The sequence below is a fragment of the Microtus oregoni genome, unplaced genomic scaffold (assembly GCF_018167655.1).
Source record: "Microtus oregoni isolate MIOR12 unplaced genomic scaffold, Mior012 000073F_000, whole genome shotgun sequence".
In the NCBI taxonomy this organism is placed as follows: Eukaryota; Metazoa; Chordata; class Mammalia; order Rodentia; family Cricetidae; genus Microtus; species Microtus oregoni.
Genome location: NW_024543980.1, coordinates 1706158 through 1727608, shown reverse-complemented (window position 1 = coordinate 1727608; position 21451 = coordinate 1706158). Strand labels below are relative to the sequence as shown.

The 21451-nt window shown below is 39.3% G+C and overlaps 1 protein-coding gene and 1 non-coding gene across 3 annotated transcripts in view; one reads left to right on the top strand and one right to left on the bottom strand.

The window, feature by feature from the left end:
* The window catches only part of LOC121441029 (amine oxidase [flavin-containing] B), a 105667-nt gene that overhangs the window by 26159 nt on the left and 58057 nt on the right, over positions 1-21451 (top strand). The window lies entirely within an intron of this gene.
* On the bottom strand, positions 19407-19513 carry LOC121441052. The gene has a single exon (XR_005973423.1). It is a non-coding gene; the product is annotated as a U6 spliceosomal RNA (small nuclear RNA).

Genomic DNA, 21451 nt, shown 5'->3' with positions numbered 1-21451 from the left:
TTGAGAGATGAAATGGTTATTTTTCATTTATAATTACTAGAAAACAAACATTTTTCTTGGGTCTATAAATAATTCAATTATATTTCCTGGGAGAATAACATTTTTTCATTCCTTTTTTTTTTACTTGCTTGAAATTGTAGCATGGGGCAGAATTCGTCCACCATTTTGAATAAACCAGCTCTTATTTACCTTTCCACCCTGACAGATAGCTAATATTCAAACGGCCTTAGTCAAGCCTTTGAGTTTCTCTCTCAAATTGCCAGAGCCTCTACTCCCTTAAGCTGCATACACGTGCTTCTTTGAGTCTTCTGACCATGACTGGTGTATTGCTTTCATGCCCAGGTGTATGGACAATAGCCACAGGGTGATGCCTGATACTGGAATTAAAATGCCCCAATCTGATAAGTAGGTTTCCTTGAATGGTTTTTCTGTAGTACTATTGTATGTATAATATATACTATGATTCTATCATTTTTATATAATTGTGAAGAAACTCAGTGGTTTCAAAGGTCACCTTTAGTACTAGTTTTGTGGATCAGCGGTTGAGTTCTTTTTATTTTTTTATTTTTATTAAAAATTTCCGCCTCCTTCCCACCTCCCATTTCCCTCCCCCTTCCCCCCTTCCCCTCTCCCTCCCTCTCCAGTCCAAAGAGCAGTCAGGGTTCCCTGTCCTGTGGGAAGTCCAAGGTCCTCCCCCCTCTATCCAGGTCTAGGAAGCAAAAGGAGGGAGAACATGAGCAAGGAAGTCAGGACTGTGAGGGGTGCGCCCACCAACTGAAACGGTGGGGCTGATCTAATGGGAGCTCACCAAGGCCAGCTAGACTGGGACTGAATAAGCATGGGATAAAACCGGACTCTCTGAATATGGCGGACAATGAAGGCTGACTGAGAAGCCAAGGACAATGGCACTGGGGTTTGATCCTACTGCATGTACTGGATTTGTGGGAGCCTAGTCTGTTTGGAAGCAGTTGAGTTCTTGCCTAGCAAATATGAAGCCCTGAATCCCATCCCTAATGCTGCAGAAAGAGAAAGAACAAAACAAAACCTGACCTCACTAAGTTGATTTCCAAATCTCTATGTATTTTTTGCCAAGCAGACAAATGTGGAAATTGATAAGTAATTACTGGTTTTGTACTTGGTCAAAGGCAATGGAACTGAGGAATAATGGGATAAAATTGGATACATTGAGACACAGAGCCAAGGATATAAGTAAGAATGAACCTACAAAGATTCAAAGAGTATTCAGAAATAAAGTCTCCTGAAGAAAAGCAGAAATCCAGAGAGACAAGAGGAAAAGGAAAAAAAATTAACATCACAGCATCTTGTCTGAATTTAAAGTTTTTGCATTAAAATCTTTTAAATGTTGTAATTCATTTTGCAATTTTGGGTGTGAGTGTTGACACCACCATATTTTCAGTTGGCAAAAGACTTGTTTTTTCATCTAGGAAGGATTTGTCGAGAATGAAAGGCTCCTGAGAATTGCATTTCCCTTCAGCAAGGTGGAATGGAGCCGGCCTCCCATTGCACATGGTTTTACATTTCAACTTACTAACTGCTAACTGATACGATAGTTTAGGACTGTGTCCAAAAACTTTGGAGTGCAACAAGTTTGTTTGAAGTTCTTGAAAACACAAATGTGTGTAGATATTTGTTTCTGTTCCTTAAACATGCAAAGGCTTTTCTCATCCTAAAACCTTTGCAATAAATGTTCCAAACTGTTATAACACACTTAACCTTGATATCATGTGTTGTACATTAACAACACAACTTTCCTTAAGAAAGAGGTTCTTCAACTCTGTTCCAGTACCCCACCCTAGTTTATCCTTCACTAATTACTTATCTCTAGCAGTACTTCATAGACAGGTGTAGTGATGAGGCAAGCAGGCCTGCTTTTTGTCCTGCTCTGCTCTCGCACGGCTAGCTTAACACCCGAAATAACAACACAGAAATAGTATTCATTTAAACACTGCCTGGCCCATTATCTCCAGTCCCTTATTGGCTAACTATCACATATTGATCTAACCCATTTCTGTTATCAGTATTGCCACTTGACTGTGGCTTACCAGCATGGGTCTAACCACTGTCCGTCTTGGGTAGGAGAAGCATGGTGTCTGACTGACTCTGCTTTCTTTCTCCCAGCATTCTGTTTGTTCTACTCCACCTATCTAAATTCTGGCTTATCAAAAAGCCAAGGCAGTTTCTTTATTAACCAATGAAAGTAACACATAGACAGATGACCCTCCTACATCGGACAGGCATTTGTTTAGGTGGCTTATTGGTTATTAGTGTATACGTGGTGTTTATACATGTTCATGTGGGTTGGACATGTGTGTGGGTGTGCACACACTCATGTGTACATGTGTTTGGAAGTTGGAGGTTGATGCCCAATGTCTTCCTTAGTTACTCCCCCACTTTGTTGGTTTTCTTTTTGCCTGTTTACTTATTTTGGGTGTCATTTTTGAAAATGTTCTTTATTGTGTGCTTTTGTGCAGGCATCTATGAATAGTGGGTACAAGTAATTCCAGTTTCAGGGACTATGATACCTCTTCTGACCTCTGTGGGCACTGAATTCACATGGCATACACTCACATACACACATACATACGAATAATTTTTTTAAGTAAGTCTTTTGAAAACAATATTTTATTAGTTTTTTTGAGAGTTTCATATAATGAATTGTAATTATATTCATTCCCATTTGTCCCCCAACTCCTCTCAGAACCAACACCACCACCTCCCTAACACAGTGCCCCGCCTGGAAAGTCAGGTCCTTTAATTTTTTTGAGACAGGGTCTGTGCATAATAGCACTGGCTGGTCTGGAACTTACTGTGTAGACCAGGCTGGTCTCTAACTTACAGAGATCTGCGTCATTCTGCCTCCTAAATACTGGGCTTAATGGCATGTATCACCATCACCTGTCCTCTATTTAAAATTAAAAACAAGCTTTAAAAACACATTCTTATCTCAGGCAATGACTCAGTTATTAAGGTACTTGCTGCATAAACTTGAGAACTTGAGTTTGAATGGCCTGAGATCATGTAAAGCAGAGCATCTGTAACCCCGGAGCTCCTTCTGCAACATGGGAGGAAGAGATAGGAGATATCCCAGAGTCTTCAGGCCAGATAGCCCATATTATGCACAGTAAACAGCAAAGATATACTATTTCAAGCAAGATGGAAGGCAAGGACCAATAGCCAAGGTTGTCTTCTGACCTCAACAGTATGCTTTGGCATTTGCATACCTGAACACGCACCACACACACACACACACACACACACACACACACACACCACACACAGACACACACACACCCCATACACATATGCTATCATATGCATGCAAATGATTTTAACAACACAAAAAAAGACAGTTGGAGAAGAAAATTTGGGAACTGAAAAATTTTCAAGACATCTGTGATGTTCCTTTTAATGTCATAATAACATTACAATAAGTTTTGTAATGTGCAAGTTTTAGAGAAGAAGTGTGTTCTGGTGGGACTAATCAGAGTAAGTTCTTTGAAAAATGAATCATTATGCATCTTCCCCCACTCAGCTAACTGGCTGTCCAATACATGGCATATGTTATCTATTGGTTTCTCTACAGACCGAGAACAGCAGTTTGAGACTTAGTTATTGTGTGTATGATGCAGTTTAATGAAATACTACAACCTAGGAGGTTATGCAAATATTGCAAGACTTGATCTATAAATCATCTGCATTGAGCCAAAGCATGGGATAATTGTGTAAAAATCTGATATATTGTCAATAAACATTTTAGGGACAGGAAAATTAAGAAGAAATAGAAGAGCCACAAGTTTCCAAGCTCAGTCTGTTCATCACAATAACAGGGCCCCATAAAAGAAAATAATTTTGTGCAAGTAACCTCTATCAGCCTGGCCTGGGAGATAGATAGCCCATTTTTATGTTTTGCATTGCTGTAAAATATACCTAGTGATTCACAGATGATATGCAAGCATTTTAACACCAACTTGCATCCTCAGCCCTTAGTTTCTCTAGAAAGGATTTTATTAGGTAGGTTGTCAGGCTAGTCTTAAATGTTCTGTGCAGTTCAGGTTGTCCTGGACCTCTAGATCTTGCTGTCTCAGTCTCTTAACTATTGGCATTACAAATGTTTGACACTATTCTGGTTAGTTTTTTTCAACTTTGATACCAGCTTGGACCATCTGGGAAGAGGCAACCTTAATCAAGAAAATGGCACTATGACAGAGACCTGTGGGAAAGTCTGTGTTGGAATTTTTTTTGATTAATTATTACTGTGGAAGGGTCTACCCCATTGTTGGCAGTGTCGAACCTAGACAGGTGGCTGTGGGGTGTATAAGAAAATAGGGAAAGCAGGCCATGATGCAAGCCAGTAAATAATATCTCCTGTAGTCTTGGCTTCAGTTCCTGTCTCCAACTCTCTCAGCCTTGAGCTCCTGCCATGACTTCTCTTCATGATGGCATGTAAGTTGTAAGATAAAATACTTGCTACTGTCCTTGTTTTATAAATTCGAATCAGTAGAAGTAAATAAATTATTTGTTAAAGATTTCATAGGACCTAAGATAGAGTATTGTAATCAGCATAATAACCAGGCTAGCTTAATATGAAACAGCAAATTTTAATGAGGGGATAGCTTAAAGCATCAGCGATCCAGCGATGAGCAGGAAATACAAAAAAAGAGGGTGGCCGGCTCACGCTTGCCAGATTTATATGTAAACATTAGCCCAAGGCGAACACGCCCCCTAAGGGGGCTGGGCTATCCCTACATCTCCCCCTTTTGTCTAAATAAGACAGAACTAAACCAAATACAACTATATACAATAATAACAAATAATAAATATAACAAACAATATTGAGAACAAAAGTTTTGCTAAACATTCTATCTCGAGTCTAAATAATGTAGAGAGTAACTATAATTATATAATCTTCAACTCCATCAAAGATCTGAGAAGGGAATAAATATTACTTAACAAACAAGAGATATCCAAAATGTGCAACAAATGACAGAGACAATTGACTACCTGGGCAATCACCCAAAGTCTCGTTTGCAATGTTGAGTCAACCAACTTTGACTAAGGCCTAACATAACTGACATACCATTATTAAAGGCAAGGAACTTTCTTTGAATTATCCTACCCTGTCTTGGCAGGATAAGACAATCCTGTTTTATCCATTTATGGATATTCTGTATCTTTGTCAGTAGTTGAGGTATGGGCTTTTCTTAACCAAAAGGCCAGTTCTGTCAAGAAGACAAGCTCCCAGTGGAGTGTCTTTGGTGCTCAACATTCTCTTGGAAGTAGAGTGGTGTCACCAGGAGTGATTGTGTCTCGTTGGCACAGAGTTTTAGGTTAGATTAAGAAGATTTTAGGTTAGATTAAAGGCCATTTTCTACAGCTCTTCGAAGAGGCTGAAGATTATACTATCTATATTAAATATAATCTCTATGTATCTAAAAGACCTGAATTAATTCTCAATACCTATCTAATTTGAAGACTAAGAAAATAAACAACTGTGTAATATATGAAGACAATGATCTTCAACTGTAAACAATGTCATTACATATCAAATGTATAAATAATATCAGAGGTAGAAATGTACATTGTAATATGGTAGATGTATCAATACAATATAGACAAAGTTATAAGCATGCAAAAAATATAGGTAGGAACACTCACATTCAATATTTAATATATCAATATATAAGAAACAGTACCAATACAATTTTCTAAAAGCAGTAATTCACAAATACCAATCATCCCATCAAACCAGTTAATCCCCCCCTTTTTTGTGAAAATACCCCTAATTCCATAAAATATCTCCCCATCCCCTCAACCCTAAACCAACCATTAAATGATGTCCCTAACTCTGAGGGCAAACTCTGTTGGGAGAGGGGACATCGTCCTCTAAGATTGCTTCTAGCTGACATGGGGGTGACATTCTTCTTAGGGGCTCCTGTGAAAGCAAATGATGGTAAAATTCCCAAATTAACCTTTGACCTAAGAAAATTGTAACTAGTCTCTGAGCGTTTTGAGAAGGTCCTGCCACAGTGTTGTCAAAAATGTGCACCATTCGAAATTGTCTCGTGCAGTTGGTACCAAAAAACAGGTCTAATTTTAGCACTTAAAAAAAATTCATGACGTCATAAAAACCAGATTGAGTTGATGTCGTGGGGCCCCATCTTTATCCTGGAAACTTCAAAGATTACTGTAGGAAAATTTGTTGCTTGTTATGGGAAATTTAAACATTAACAAAATGGACATATATTGACATATAAAGAAAGACACAGATATGAGGAAAGGCAAAGAAAGTTTATCAAGTATATAATTATTCATATTCTGTCCCATTTCATGGCTCCTGACGTGAGACAGAAACTTTGAAATATCTCTTATCAACAGGCTTGGGATTGAAGAGGGACTGAGCCATAGTCCGACTCCAAAACCAGCTCTACATGTTTATAAAGAAATGTTTAATAAGACATAAAAAAATTAATACTTACAGAATATATAGAATTTTATTGTTGATCCTTAGTGGGTCGTAACTAGTTTCCATCTGTCAGTAATTAAATATTCAGGGTCCCTTAAATTCATTGAAGATGAGTATTTTCCTATGGAGATAAGAAAAGAACCCTGCCCCCAACCTATCTGTATTTCTTATCATCATTATGATCGCCATCCTTGTGAATGAATTGTTATTTATCTTCTCCAAGTGGCTTCTCTTCTTCAAACCGAACCTTTATTAATTTTGACGGTATCCACAATTTTTTCTCATCTGTGGAGACAAGAGCAAAACCCCTTCCCCAACGCAGCATATCTCCTGGCTTCCATTGTGAGGTCAAAAAGTCCTTGAAATAAATTGGTTGATTTAGTTCAGTAAATTTTCCATTATCCAATGTCTTTCAGCAGCCGTTGTTCCCTTCTCATTAGTGTTGAGAAAATTCAAGGTTAACAAAGCATTATGTAACCTATTTCTGGGGGTGTTTCCCACCCCTTTTTGTTTGTTCAACATATCCTCTATAGTTTGATTTGATCTTTCTATGACTGCTTGACCTGTAGGATCGTATGGTATACCTGTAACATGCTTGATATTGTAATAATCAAAAAACCGTTTCATTTTCCTAGAGACATAAGCAGGACCATTATCCGTCTTTATTTGTGTAGGTATACCCATGATAGCCATGACTTTTAATAAATGAGTGATTACTGAATCAGCCTTTTCCGAACTTAAAGCAGTTGCCCATTGAAAGCCTGAATAAGTGTCAATGGTGTGATGAACATATTTTAATTTGCCAAATACTGCAAAGTGAAACACATCCATCTGCCAGATTTCATTCCTTTGGGTGTCCTTTGGATTAGCCCCTGCAGGCAGTGGTGCTTGGTTATAGAAAGAGCAAGTAGGGCATTTCTTTACAATCTCCTTAGCTTGTCGCCATGTAATTGAAAATTCATTCTTCAAACCTTTGCTATTAACATGATATTTTTTATGAAATTCAGAGGCTTGTAGCATATTACCAATCAATAATTGATAATGTTCTGCATTACCTTGTGCTAGAGGACCTGGCAGACCCGTATGGGATCGGATGTGTGTTATGTACATAGGGCAAAGCCTGTTCCTGAACAAATCTAGTACCTGGATAAACAATGAGGTTAGTTCTGTATCATCAGGTATAAATTCAGCAGTTTCAATATGTAAAATAACTCTTTCTGCGTATTGTGAATCAGTAACTATATTAATAGGTTCTTTAAAATCCCTTAGCACCATAAGAATGGCATATAATTCTGCCTTCTGGACAGAATTATACGGACTTTGTTCCACCTTACCCAAGTCTTCTGATTTGTAACCTGCCTTCCCTGATTTATTGGCATCAGTATAGAATGTACGGGCTCCAGTTATTGGAGCATCATGGACGATTTGAGGAAGGATCCAAGAAGTTCTCTTTATGAAGTTAAGCCTCTTGCATTTTGGATAGTTGTTATTAATGTCTCCCAAAAAATTAGCACAAGCTCTTTGCCATGGTTCATTATCTTTCCATAATTTCTTTAGTTCATCAGCAGTGAAAGGCATTATAATTTCTGCTAGGTCTATGCCTGCTAGTTGACGAAGTCTCAACTTGCCTTTTATAATAAACTCAGAGAGTTTTTCCATATAAGTTTTTAGTTTCTTACTTGGTTTATGTGGTAAAAAGATCCATTCCAAGATAATATCATCTCTCTGCATTAAAATTCTTGTAGGAGAAATTTTTGATGGTAGTATGATGAGAATACAGTCGAGCTCTGGATTCACTCTGTCCACATGTGCCTGTTGTAATTTCTCCTCAATCATTGTCAGTTCCTTTTCTGCTTCAGCTGTTAATTCTTTGGGACTGTTTAAATCTTTATCACCATCCAAGGTTTTGTTCAAATGAATTATTAAATCAGGTGTTATCCCAATAGCTCGTCATAGACTGGAAATGTCTCCTAACAGTCTTTGAAAGTCATTAAGAGTCCGTAGGCGATCTCTCCTAATTTGTACCTTTTGTGTCTTAATTTTTTGTAAACCTATTTTATAACTTAAATAATTAATAGAATCTCCCTTTTGAATCTTTTTAGGAGCAATTTGCAATCCCCATTTAGGTAAAAGTATCGTTATTTCTTTAAACAGTCTGTTTAAGGTATCCATGTTTGAATCGGATAACAAAATGTCGTCCATGTAATAATATATTATCGATTTGGGAAATTTTTTGTGTATTATTTGCAGTGGTTGATTTACAAAATATTGGCACAGGGAAGGGTTATTTAACATACCCTGGGGGAGGACGGCCCAGTGGTACTTCCTCAAAGGTTGAGAATTGTTATATGTAGGCACTGTGAAGGCAAATTTTTCTCTATCTTCCTTTTGTAAAGGTATAGTGAAAAAACAATCCTTTAAATCAATAACTATGAGAGGCCATCCTTTTGGTAATAAAGATGAACGCGCAGCTGGACTTGAGTGGGAGAAGGGAAAGGGAGCTGGGAGCTCGCTGTGAAAGTTAGCTGGCTGTGCTCGCTGGAGCCCCATTGTGCTTCCTGAGCTCCAGTAGCTGACTTGCTCACAAAGGCTGGGAAAGATCAAGCTTGCGACCCCGGGGCACTCGGGCGGGGGCAAAAAAGCCCCACGTTGGGCGCCAAACTGTAATTGGTGTAATAACCAGGCTAGCTTGAATATGAAACAGCAAATTTTAATGAGGGGATTGCTTACAACACCAGGGATCCAGCGATGAGCAGGAAATACAAAAAAAGAGGGCAGTGGGCTCACACTCACCAGATTTATATGTAAACATTAGCCCAAGGTGAACACTCCCCCTAAGGGGGCTGGGCTATCCCTACAGAGGATTAATTTGAAACCAAGTCAAGTATTTTCTAAGGTATTAGACTCCTCATTCATTCATAAGTATTTCTTGGGTATTTGTCATGCAATGACAATATGTTGTATAATGTGTCCTTTTCCACAACTACTTGATGAGTTAGGGGCAAATATTTTCACTCTTTAAATAGGTCTGCAAATTGTTATCTAAAGTGCTGCCCTGAACTCAAGGCCCTGGGTGGAGAGATGTCACTACAATGAACAAATACGTGATGGAGAGGTGGGAACGGTAGAAAAGCTTGACCCGTGCATGTGCTAGGGAGAAAGGCAGAACTGGAGAAGTGATGGCAGTGATATCTCAGAGGAGTGAGATCTACATGTTCTCATTGTCCAAAAGGGCTGGATAAATGGTTTGCAACAGCCTGGAGCTTAAGCAGGCACAGACTCAGTCTCTGAACCTGCCCCTGGCTGTGGGATCCCCCTAGCTCTGGGCAACAACAGAGGCCCAAGATGTGAAAAGTTTCACTTTCTGGAGTAGCCCTCCTTGAAGGACCACTGTGGTCTGTGATGCCACAAGAAGCCATGTTGGTGTTGGTGGTCCATGCTGCTACCCCAGGTCAAGATGAAGCCTGAGATCATTGTGGACATACAAGGTCTGTGCCGTTGCCTAATGCTTTGGTGATGCCCTTGGGCTTTGCTGTCTCAGGGAGTCATGCTGATGTGAGTGGCATATGTAACCATGGGCGGCCACGTCAAGGCTCATGGTCTGAGCAGCCACTGAGGACCATGAGTGGATCAGTGGTTCTGATGTGACCAAGGGCTGTGTTAATGTCTGTGCCCATGATACTTGAAGCCTGCTATCTGAAGCCATACTAATTGTGATCAGGAGCATGATATGAGATTCTCAATCAATAATAATAATAAAAGAATAGAGAATGATTTGAAACCAGTTGAGGACACAAAATATGAGATTTGTCTAATTTTTTTTTTTTTAAAAAAAAAAAGAAGTCGGGACCACGAGGGGTGCACCCATCCACTGAGAGAGTGGAGCTGATCTATTAGGAGCTCACCAATGCCAACTGGACTGTGACTGAAAAAGCATGGGATAAAACCGGAATCTCGGAACATGGCGAACAATGAGGGCTGATGAGAAGCCAAGGACGATGGCACGGGGTTTTGATCCTACTACATGTTCTGGCTTTGTGGGAGCCTAGCCAGTTTGGATGTTCACCTTCCTAGATATGGATGGAGGAGGGAGGACCTTGGACTTACCACAGGGCAGGGAACCCTGACTGCTTTTTGGACTGGAGAGGGAGGGGGAGAGGAGTAGGGGGAGGGGGGGAAGGGTGGGAGGAGGGGGAGAAGGGTGGAAGGAGGGGGAGGGAAATGGGAGGCTGGGAGGAAGCGAAAACTTGTTTTTTTTTTCCTTTTCTCAATAAAAATAAAAGAAAGAAAATTCTGTTAAAAAAAAAAATGCTAGCCGGGTGGTGGTGGCGCACACCTTTAATCCCAGCACTCGGGAGGCAGAGGCAGGCGGATCTCTGTGAGTTAGAGGCCAGCCTGGTCTACAAGAGCTAGTTTCAGGACAGGAACCAAAAGCTACGGAGAAACCCTCTCTTGAAAATCCAATATATATATACTAAAATTTCCTTTTGGAAGCAATGCAAAATTACCTAAACATAATTAAGACCATTGAATTGGCAAGAGTTTGTGACCACCACTCAGAATGACATCTAGATTTTCCGAATACACTTAGGGTCATTTGAATTTAACCTAAACAAATGTTCTAACATGAATGGGAAGCTAGATCTCAGCTCCAGACACCCCGGCAGTAATTTACCCAGACCGTCATAGATGGTTTCCCATAGATCTTTGTAGAAGTGTTCATTTTTGTCCCCTTCTGACACTAGTGCTGACACCTGAGAGTGAGAATTCTCTTTATATTACCTTATAAAGCATACTGGTCTCTTAACAAAGAGTCAAACCTAATAAAAGCACAAGTAAAGTCATCTGTGTTCCATTTGAGGCCTTGTCTTCACAAACATTGCCAGCTTATTTTGGCTTTCTTTCTGTTAAATCTTTTATCAAACCACCAGCGGGAAAGATTTCAACCTATCTCCAGTGTGATGGTGGGAAATAACAGGAAACGCCCTTTTCCAAAAATAATTTTAAGGAAAAGTTTAAAATTTTTGATCTCCCTGAAATATTCCTGTGCATTTAGTTACATACTGTTCAGAATGCCTTCTTTTGGTCCTGGTCTCTTTCTTCTTCTGGCGGAAGCACGCACTATTGTAGAAGCATGAGGATCCAGGGACACCTTACTAGCTGCTGAGAAAACAAACTTAGGACTAGAGGAGGTGACAGATGAGCTGTGTTTGGGAGGTGAGGCAGGAACTCTAGTGTGTGGTGTGAGAAGAACTGCATGGTTCCGTGTCACCAGACTGTGGAGTAGGGAGTAGGAGAAAGGGCAGGGAGCACAGCACAGCGACAGAGAACACACTTGCCTACAAAGTATGAAAGCCTGATTTGCACTCAAACACTGCAGAAGAGACAAGAGAGGAGAGAAACTGACAGGGGCTGGGTCATACTTTTTGGATGCAATGGGATAAGGGTCACCAGAAACCAACTCAATGACAAAGCCTGACTTTTAGATTTGAACTCCTGGGTAGATGACTGAGTCTATGTAAGAAATGAGGAAAATCAGAGAATAATGGATGCTGTTTGATTGTTTACTGGTTTTAGTGTAGCTAATGGTCCTTAACTTGTAAATATTCCCTAAACTAGACATTTTTTTAATGACTTGACAAGGAGCTCTCTGAGGAGACGGGAAGAACTGTCATCTTTGAAGTCATGGAGAGAGCTGATTGGGATTAACAAGGACCCAGGGAAATCATTTCCTCTGGTGAAGCCACATTTCCAATAATAAGATGAGGCATGGAGGAATTCCAAAGCAGCATTCAGGAGGCCAAGTCTTTCCCGTTTGGGGACTCTCTCCAGTGCCTGGCTATTTTATCCGAGCGCTCTTGTTGAGGACTCACCTTCCTCATCTTGCCGCAGCTTATCTTCATGGTTAACTGCTGCATCTTTGACACTTTACCTGCACTGGGCAACCACTTCTGGGACCTTTGTGCTGTTCCAGCCCTGCCTTGAAATGCAACCCAAAGGAGCAGATCTTGCTAGGACTTCCAATTCTATAACTTTAAGGCAAGGCCAGACAATTGGTTTCTTAGGAGATGAGAACATTGATGTCAAAGTCACTTGCAAAGTACTAAAGGATGGGGAAGAAAACACAACAGGTATCATTCCTTTCTCAAGAAGGCTGAGGCCACCTTGAGGCAGGGAATCACTTCTGGGAAGCATTTTTATGCTGCTGGCTGCCTTGCTCAACTCTGATTTTATGTCAAGATAGCTCAAAATGGGGAACATTGAAGTACAGAGCAGGGCATCCTACTAAGTGCTGACAGTGGATGCTGGTGACAGTGAAGCTCCTATATCCACTGATCTAATTGCATTTGAAGACACTATCTCTTGGACATGTATGCTGCTCATAGTTGTAGAATGTACATATGCTTTGTGCATACATATGTGCATGCATGCCTACACTATCATGCTAGACATGGAGCATGCGTCTGTGCATTTTACATAGTTCAATGTCTATACACTATTGCATTTTCCTTTTGTGTTTTTCTGAGATAGGGTCTCTCTCTATAGCTGAGGCTGGCCTGCAACTCCTTACGAAGCCCAGGCCACAATTCATGATCTGCCTGCCTCTGCCTCCCAAGTATTAGTATTACAGTTACCTATTTTGATGATACTGTGTTAATATGAGACAATTTAAATTTAAAAAATGAGAAGTCCAGTGAAATGATTGAGCAAGTAAAGGTACTTCCAGCCAAACCCAAAATATAAGATTTCGATCCTTAGAAAAGAACATAATGGAAGGTGAGGACAGATTCCTAGAAGTTACACACACACTATATCTCTATCTCTATGTCTAGTATATATATATATATATATATATATATATATATATATATATATATAATCTTTTTAACCAAACAAAGAAGAACCTGAGTCAATAACATGGCTCAGTGGGCAGAGGCACTTGCCACCATGGTTGAGAACTATAGAACCACCTTTTGCATATTGTTCTTTGACACCCCCGCATGTGTTGTGGGAATCTCACACCCACAACTATTCTACATAAATGGATGAATGAAAAATGTAATTTTGAAAAGAAGAAACTGCTTGATCTGTGGTTACTTGAACCCAGTGTTTTAATGCTAGAATAGATTCTTTTTTGGTTTCTGTCTGAAAGTGATTGTTAAAGCCTCAAATGTCAGACTTTCCCATGCATGTTTCTTAATGGTCTATTTCCAGTCAAGTTCAAATTCTGGACAGGCTTTCATTCCCCGGAGATCCAAAGAATTGGAGCTGGTCAGATGGAGCTTCTTGGTTCTGAGCTTGTAATAGCTTTGTTAAGGCACTGTGGGGAGGTGAGGTTCTGACACAAGAGTGCTTTGGGGTAAGTTAAACACTTATATAAATATTTTTGAGAATTATTTAGCTTCAGTAGAGTTTAATGGGTGATGCAGACCCAAGACATTCTACAAATGCTACAGAATTTGTAGCGAGCATAGAATGTATTTAACCTTGGCCATAGCATATTTGAAAATGTTTGTTTTAAGAAAGTTCTAGTCCTTTTCTAGGTGCCAGATGGTTCTCTTCCTCTCATTACTATTTGCTGGCCTGTTCTGTGTTGAAGGATCAAGCCCTCTCGTTTTCTTATGCTATTTAGCAGGAATGCAGTGCTGTTCTTAAGCTTTGTTACGATGAGTCTCAGCTGGTTTCTTATCTAACATCGGCACTGTTTAGGACAATGCTCCATTCTCCAAGCCATCTGAACTTTCTGCAATAGAAATATGCTAGAAATGTCCTTTACTCACCATCCCTTAACACCTCAATATTCCTGAAAACATAAAAAATGCCAGCCTAGCCTGCCTAATTAGGACTTGCATCTTTGTGACATTCCCAAATAAGTACAGTTATCAATGAAGTTAATTTACTGTAATGATAAGGCTGCATGTACTCATCAGTTTCCTAGCACTGCTGTACCAAAGAAACTCAGAGGAGATGGACTCTCTGTTAACTCTGGCCGACTTTGGTTGCATCACAAGGATGGCAAATAAGAAGAGGAATTCTTGTTCCTTTCTTCAGAGGACACACTATTTTTCATTGTTATGTTCTCATTTCTCATTTTTTTTCTGTAACCCAATTGTACCAAGTGTGCTTCTAGTTCCAAATATAAACATACATTAGATAAACAATGGAACAGACTCTAAGATGTGGATACTTTGGCAGTTTCATCACTGTGTTCCTAAACTCAGGCTCAGAAGCTCTCTCTCATCTCCAGTGCCCAAAAGATGAGTACTGGGGAGAAAGAAAGTAGGGTTTTTTTTTTTTTCGATCTGGAAAGAAAAAGATTAATATCTTAATTACCATCTTCCATTTTCTTTGAGGACTTGATGAATACTTGTATGGAGATTAGGTTATGGCTATGAACAAAGATCAGCATTTTCCCAGGATCCTGTGCTGGACCTTCTGCCCTAGACTTGAGGTGGTGAACCCTTCATGACATCATTCTTTTATCTTGAGGTTGAAATGAGTCCATTTTAAATCAGTTTCATGGTCTTGGAAACCATTATGAAAATAATTATGATTATGAAAATAAGCAAGATCACAGGAATACAATGTGCAGAACATTGTCTGAGGAGGAGGAATTGAAGAGGAATAAAGATGGAGTCACTTATGACAATAGTGATAACATTAAAGTGTACTTGTGATGTATAATCTTTGTTGTTAATTTGACTGCATTTAGAATTACCTAAATTGGGTGTGTCTATAAGCCTATTTCCAGAGAAGGTTCACTGAGAGGAGAAAGACCTACTCTCAGTGGGCATAGCACTATCCCATGGGTGCCAAATACTAAATAAAAGGCAAAAACAACAGAAGCTAACAGCATGGCCAGTCTCCTTTCTGTACTCTAGTCAGCCATGAAGTGAACATCTCTTTTCTGCCACATACTTTCATTTTTATGATGTTGTACTCAATAACACGGGGCCCATTAACAGGCCCCTCTAAAACATGAGCCAAAGCAAATATTTTTCCTGCCTAAGTTATTTCTGTTTAGTATTTTGGGCATTGTGACACAAACTTCTCCTCAACACGATCTCAGGTAGTGAAAGAATTACTAGGTAATCCGGTCTTAGGGACCCACCATCACATTATGTGGTTGATCGCTGAATGAAGCAATATCATTTCCCATATGGTTGTACCTTGTAGTCACCCTTTTCTCTGTGCTTGTGCTTCTCCTGTTGAGATTTGTCATTTTCAAGAGGCAAGACATGGTTTAGACACGAACTCCTCCTCAGCATCTAGATGAAGGACAATGGTGTGAAGAGTGTTTACATTGTCACTGCGATGCTAGTGATGGAACCCAGAATCCCCCAAGTCCCAGGCAAGTGATGTCTCACTGAAAAACACCACCAATCAAGGAAGGAGATACTTGTCTTGACAGGATGCTTTTTTGGCAAATGCATGGCCAATTTTAACCACATGATCCAAATGGACCAATTACTTTAGTATGTTTTCCAGGATATGTAATAAGAATTTTCTGCTCTTACAAAAGTACTTATATTCTCTGTTTCCCCATGTTATAAAGAGATATTATATTAAAAACATATAAATAGCCAATATGTATCCTAGTGGAGTTGCATGATACGTTAAGTCTCTGACAAGTGCCACTGAATAAAAACTAATTTAACTTTTCCCCAGAATTTCCTTACTATGAAAAATTTTAGAGAATTATATAGCAAATGTTCATGCCTAATGAACTATATTCTGTAATGATTTTTTGCTGCATTTGCATTATGTATTGTATCCATTTTGTTTTTCCATTCATCTGTCCATCTATCAACCCCTTTTCCCTGTAGAAGCATTTCAAAATAAATCACAGAAATGACATTTTGCCCTTAACTATTTTGATACATGTCTCCCTAAACAAAACTGTTTAAATTGCCCATTCCCTTCCTCCAGAACACCATGTATATTATACATGTTATATTCACATCTGCAGATGTCACCTCCATTTCAGATTTTGCAAAGTACATGCTTTGGGGTCATAGAGATAGCATTTGTGTAATGCGCTGTCTTGTGTGATTCCCATGCTGTCCCATTTCATTTAGTCACTGACTGGAAGGAGCCCCATCTAATCACATTATTCTGTGAGAAAGTGAAGAGAGGCTCCAAGAAGTGAGCATTTGTCCATGGTTACGCAACCAGAAAGCAGCCCATTGAACCAAGAGCTTGTAGCGCAGAAGAGCAGTAAGGTTTGCCTTCATTTCCAGTCAGTCCTCTTAGGCTTAATCCACAGGCAAAGGAAACAGTTCTGGGCCTCAGAAGTAGAGGGGGGCATATAAGCCAAGAGTAACCTTACTTCCTCCATTCAGTCCTTATGCCACACTCAGATTTCTTTTCCCTGGCCATGCTTGTGTTTAATTATTTCCTAGAATTCTTAATCTGTTATCTTATGTCTGATGAAGGGGGAAAGTAGATCCGTCACCCACTTCGTACCATTTGTGACAAACACTTATTTGAGAAATTCCCTGAGTCTGAAAGTGAGTATCAAGGAGTCTTACAGCTCCCCAGTATTATAGTCTGCATTAAAGGTGCTTGCAATTCTAAAAGTTGTATTGGTAATCCAGTACTGTAGCCACAAAACTTTTCTCCTCAAGCCATCATCAAGGAAACTTCTTTTATGCTTAAGACAGTTTGAAGGCTAGGGATGAAGTCAGACGCATGAGGCTTTGGATACCATCCTCAACACCACCACCCCAATCACCACGATAATACATTAAACAAAAAGACCCAGTGATTCTTTTGTGTGTGTGTGTGTGTGTGTGTGTGTGTGTGTGTGTGTGTGTGTGTGTGTGATATTGGGTCTTTTAGTGCTCAAACTCAAGATCTTCTTGCCTCAGTATCTTGAGTGTTAGGATTGTGTGTGCTACCACACTCATAGTAAAAATCAAACCAAACAAACAAACAAAAGAGCTCACAGTTGTTTTCCAGAAAGGTGTATCTATTTCTACACATCTTAATCTGCTTCTGAGGAAGATTTGAAGCAGGTTAATTAAAAGCTACTGACTGGTTTTAAAGATAATATACTTGAGAAAGAGAATCTGTAATTTTGGATGTGCTTCCTTTATTCCTGGAAGATAGTGAGGAGGTAAACCAGCAATACATTTTGTCTGGTGCATTTGTGAGGCACAAAAGATGCTCAGCTGCTTTCCAACAACAAAGGGGAAAGAAAAAGGCTTCTTTACGAAAGAAGACTCATTATGATGGCTGACATTTCCTAAAAGTGCCATCATTTGCATATAAAATGTGATGCAGAAACATTTTTTATGGTTTTAGGTATATTCTGAAAGGCCTTTGCAGACAATCTTATTTGAGTGTCTCAAAGCAGCTGCATCTGGAAAAGGTTTCTATGGCAACTTATGGAAGCTTGATGTTTTGTAGCCCTTTCAAGAACATAAATCACTCCTTGGCCTGAGGCATCAGTGAAGATCTCCTGTATCATACAAGCCACTGCTCTTTGTTTTTGTGTTATGTATTTTGAATGTCTTGGAGAAAACAGGGCAAAGGTTACTACTCTTCAAAGAAGATTTGGAATCTGTCTTTTTATCTGTGCTAGGGGGGTAGAGAACATGTAAATAACATCATTCTAGAGTGTTTCTCAGTGGCAAGCATATGTGTGTATGCGTGGTCTATGTTGTTTTAATTTTGCCCCAAATTGTTAGGGGTATCTTGCCAGGCAAGAGTCATTCTGAATAAAATACAAGGAATTATTTTCTCAGAGCTCTTCTCAATGTGTACTTCTTGCTCCAAATATATTTGGATCTCTCCCCAATGAGCATGTCCCAGAGCTTTGGATACTGGCAGACTCTAGATGATTGTTATCAACATATTCTTTCCAAGAAAGTCAATAAAGGAAACATTCTGATTTTAATTCAAATTCTGACTGCTTCAAGAATTCAACAGTGAAAAGCTTTTGTTATGGGAAGGACTATTGTTAATGGCGAACCCATAGGACCTAGAAACAGAGAAATAGTTTAGGCCCAGTTCTGCCTTCACTAGGTGTGAAACTCTGGGCAAGTCTCTATTTCCTAATCTGAGAAATGGACACAACAATGCTGACCTTATTGAAGGTTGACTGTGTGGGCATGTTGGAAACTACAGTACCATACAAATATGAGCTGGGTATTATCATTTGGCCATTTCTTTTTCTTTTGCAAAATCCAGGGGTATCTTACCTGATGTGACAGAAAGAAATCAGTTTCAACATACCTAAATATTTTAGTTTCTTAGACAACATGAAAAGTTTTTGATATTACTATACCTATTTATTTCTGTATTAAAATCATTTCTATTAAATGTCGTCTTTGTTTAAGGATATTAAATACAACCATTCAACAAACACATTTAAACACCAACTGTATCCTGGCTCAGGAAGAGAGAAAACATAGATGATTACCATCTTACCATCCCGGAAATGAGCTTTCTGAGCTCCATGTACGGTATCCTAGTGACACAGGAAAAGGGAATGCCATTCAGTTTCCACTCTGTCAATCAAGCTATTTGTGTCTTTGTGGATGTCATTTGCTTCATAACAGAAGACCTTTTAGAACTTTACCTGCCAGAAACATATACTTTGCTTTCCAGTTATTTGCACAAAGGCAAAGAATAAGTGGCACTCAGATGATGGGAGATATCCAAGGGGCGGTTCACTGTGATTCACTGTTAAATAGCCCCTTCATGTTTCAGTATGTCATATGGAATCCGCATTTAGAGTCAGCGTGCTGAGATTGGAACACTGTCTGTGCCACTTGCTAACTGAACACTCCTGGGTCTCTGTGTGCTTCACTTTCCATTTGCCTACCTCCCTGGAGTAGCAAAGCTGGCTCTCAGCACTGTTAGCTCTTTTAGCCGTGGCCTCACCTACATAGTGGCTTTTTATTTATTTATTTAAAAAAATATGGAACGCTTCAAGAATTTGCATGTCATCCTTGTGCAGGGGCCATGCTAATCTTCTCTGTATCGTTCCAATTTTAGTATATGTGCTGCTGAAGCGAGCACCATAGTAGCTTTTTATCATCTCCCTTCTTCCTACTCATGCCTCTTTCCCCGAAGAAACTGGACTTCTAACAGAGGATGTTTTTCTTCTTACTCCAGGCCTTTTTTGGGTATATTTGTGTTAAATAACTAAAGAAACATATTCTTTGAAGAGATCAAAGAACTGGAGTTCTTTGATCAGAAATTTGCTTGGTTGTTTCTAGAATTTCCTCATAAAACCATTGCTTTGCCCAGGGGGTGGTGGCACATGCCTTTAATCCCAACTCTCAGGAGGCAGAGTTCGAGGCCAGCCTGGTCTTCCGAGCCAATTCTAGGACAGCCAAGGCTACGCAGAAAAACACTGCTTTGAACTGCCTCAGACAAACCACATTGCTTTGTCAGAAGTGACAGAGGTGATGAGGGCTATTTACATAATATTGTTTTTATAAGTCCTAAAAGAATGCCTATGTCATTTGTCAGGGTTACAAGGTTATAGGAACTTAGAAGTACTGTGAATTTTATTGTCAATTTTTGTTACCAAGATTGTTTCTCTCTCTCTCTCTCTCTCTCTCTCTCTCTCTCTCTCTCTCTCTCTCTCTGTGTGTGTGTGTGTGTGTGTGTGTGTGTAACTTTAGACTGCAAAAGCCTTTATGTAGTAATAAAGTGCAGATGTTTTATATTCCTTCCAAGACAATTAGTTTCCTATTTTAAAGTGTAAAAGCTTGTTAACTAGCACAGATTAATCTGAAGGACATGAAACACATTGGCAAAACAGAGAGCGAGGTAGATGTGGACTCTGATTTCATGAGTCTCACACTTTTGCAGTCTTTCCCAGAGTCTAACTCAAGCCATTTTTTACAGTTCCAAACTGGAAACACAAATGCTAATGATGCTGCATGACACTGATTTGTAGGTCTTTAAAATAATTTCAGACATGGTCTCACTTTGAGGCTGGACTTGAACTTGTGAACTGTCTGCCTCAGTATTCAGATCACTGAGAATGCAGGCTTGCCACCAGGCCTGGCAAAATGCAATCTTTCTGCAATTTCATAGCATTATATGTGTATTTCTATTATTTGTGTCTTAAGGGCCTATATGAACTATTTCTGAAAGAACCAAATAACTATTTTGTGAAATATTAATTGACTCTGCACATTAAAGTCAAATTTCATTAACCCTGCAGGAGTGCACAGTGATGATAAGCTTGCTTTGGAATCCGTTTCAGAAGCCAAACATCTGTTCAAAAGGAAAACTGATTGTGTGCTGGTTCCTAATATTTAGACAGAGAGCAGAATGCTTTCAGATAATTTCTAAGGATTGCTATATCATGTTATTATATTTCTAAGGATTGCTATATCATGTTATTATATTTTTAATCTTCCTTTTTTTTTGGACCAAGAATGGTGGCTAAGAGGTGAGGTTTGAGTTCAACTCTGGTTCTACCATTTACTATTTATGTAACCTATCTGGTTGTTGAAATTGAGAATAAAAATAGTTCTCCCCCTTGTGTTGAAGACAAAGTAGGCTTTGTAGAAAGCATTGAACACAAAAGTAAGTGCTCCATATTTTAGGTGGTAACTGATAGTATGAATCCCTTAAAAGTATTATTATATTATATTCAGAAACTGCTTCATGTTTAGTCAGGGACAACTATCTTGTCTAGTGTTTTGGGGGGTCAAAATTGCTCATAATTTACGAAGGTTTTAAAACAGGAATTATTGAACATAGACATTTCCGGCATCCTTTCAGTGACAAATGTTTTAAAGCTTCCAAATCCAAAACACAATGAAACCCAGGAGAATAATACATTTTGAGCCAGGATGCTCGGGAGAGGTAGCATTTGCCTATTGTTTAAGTAGTCAATTCCCTGTCTCTTTATCTGTCATCACTGTGGCATCCCTTGACAGGTACCTCTTCTTCACCATCTTAATCACATCCTGACTGGACTCTGACTGCTAAATT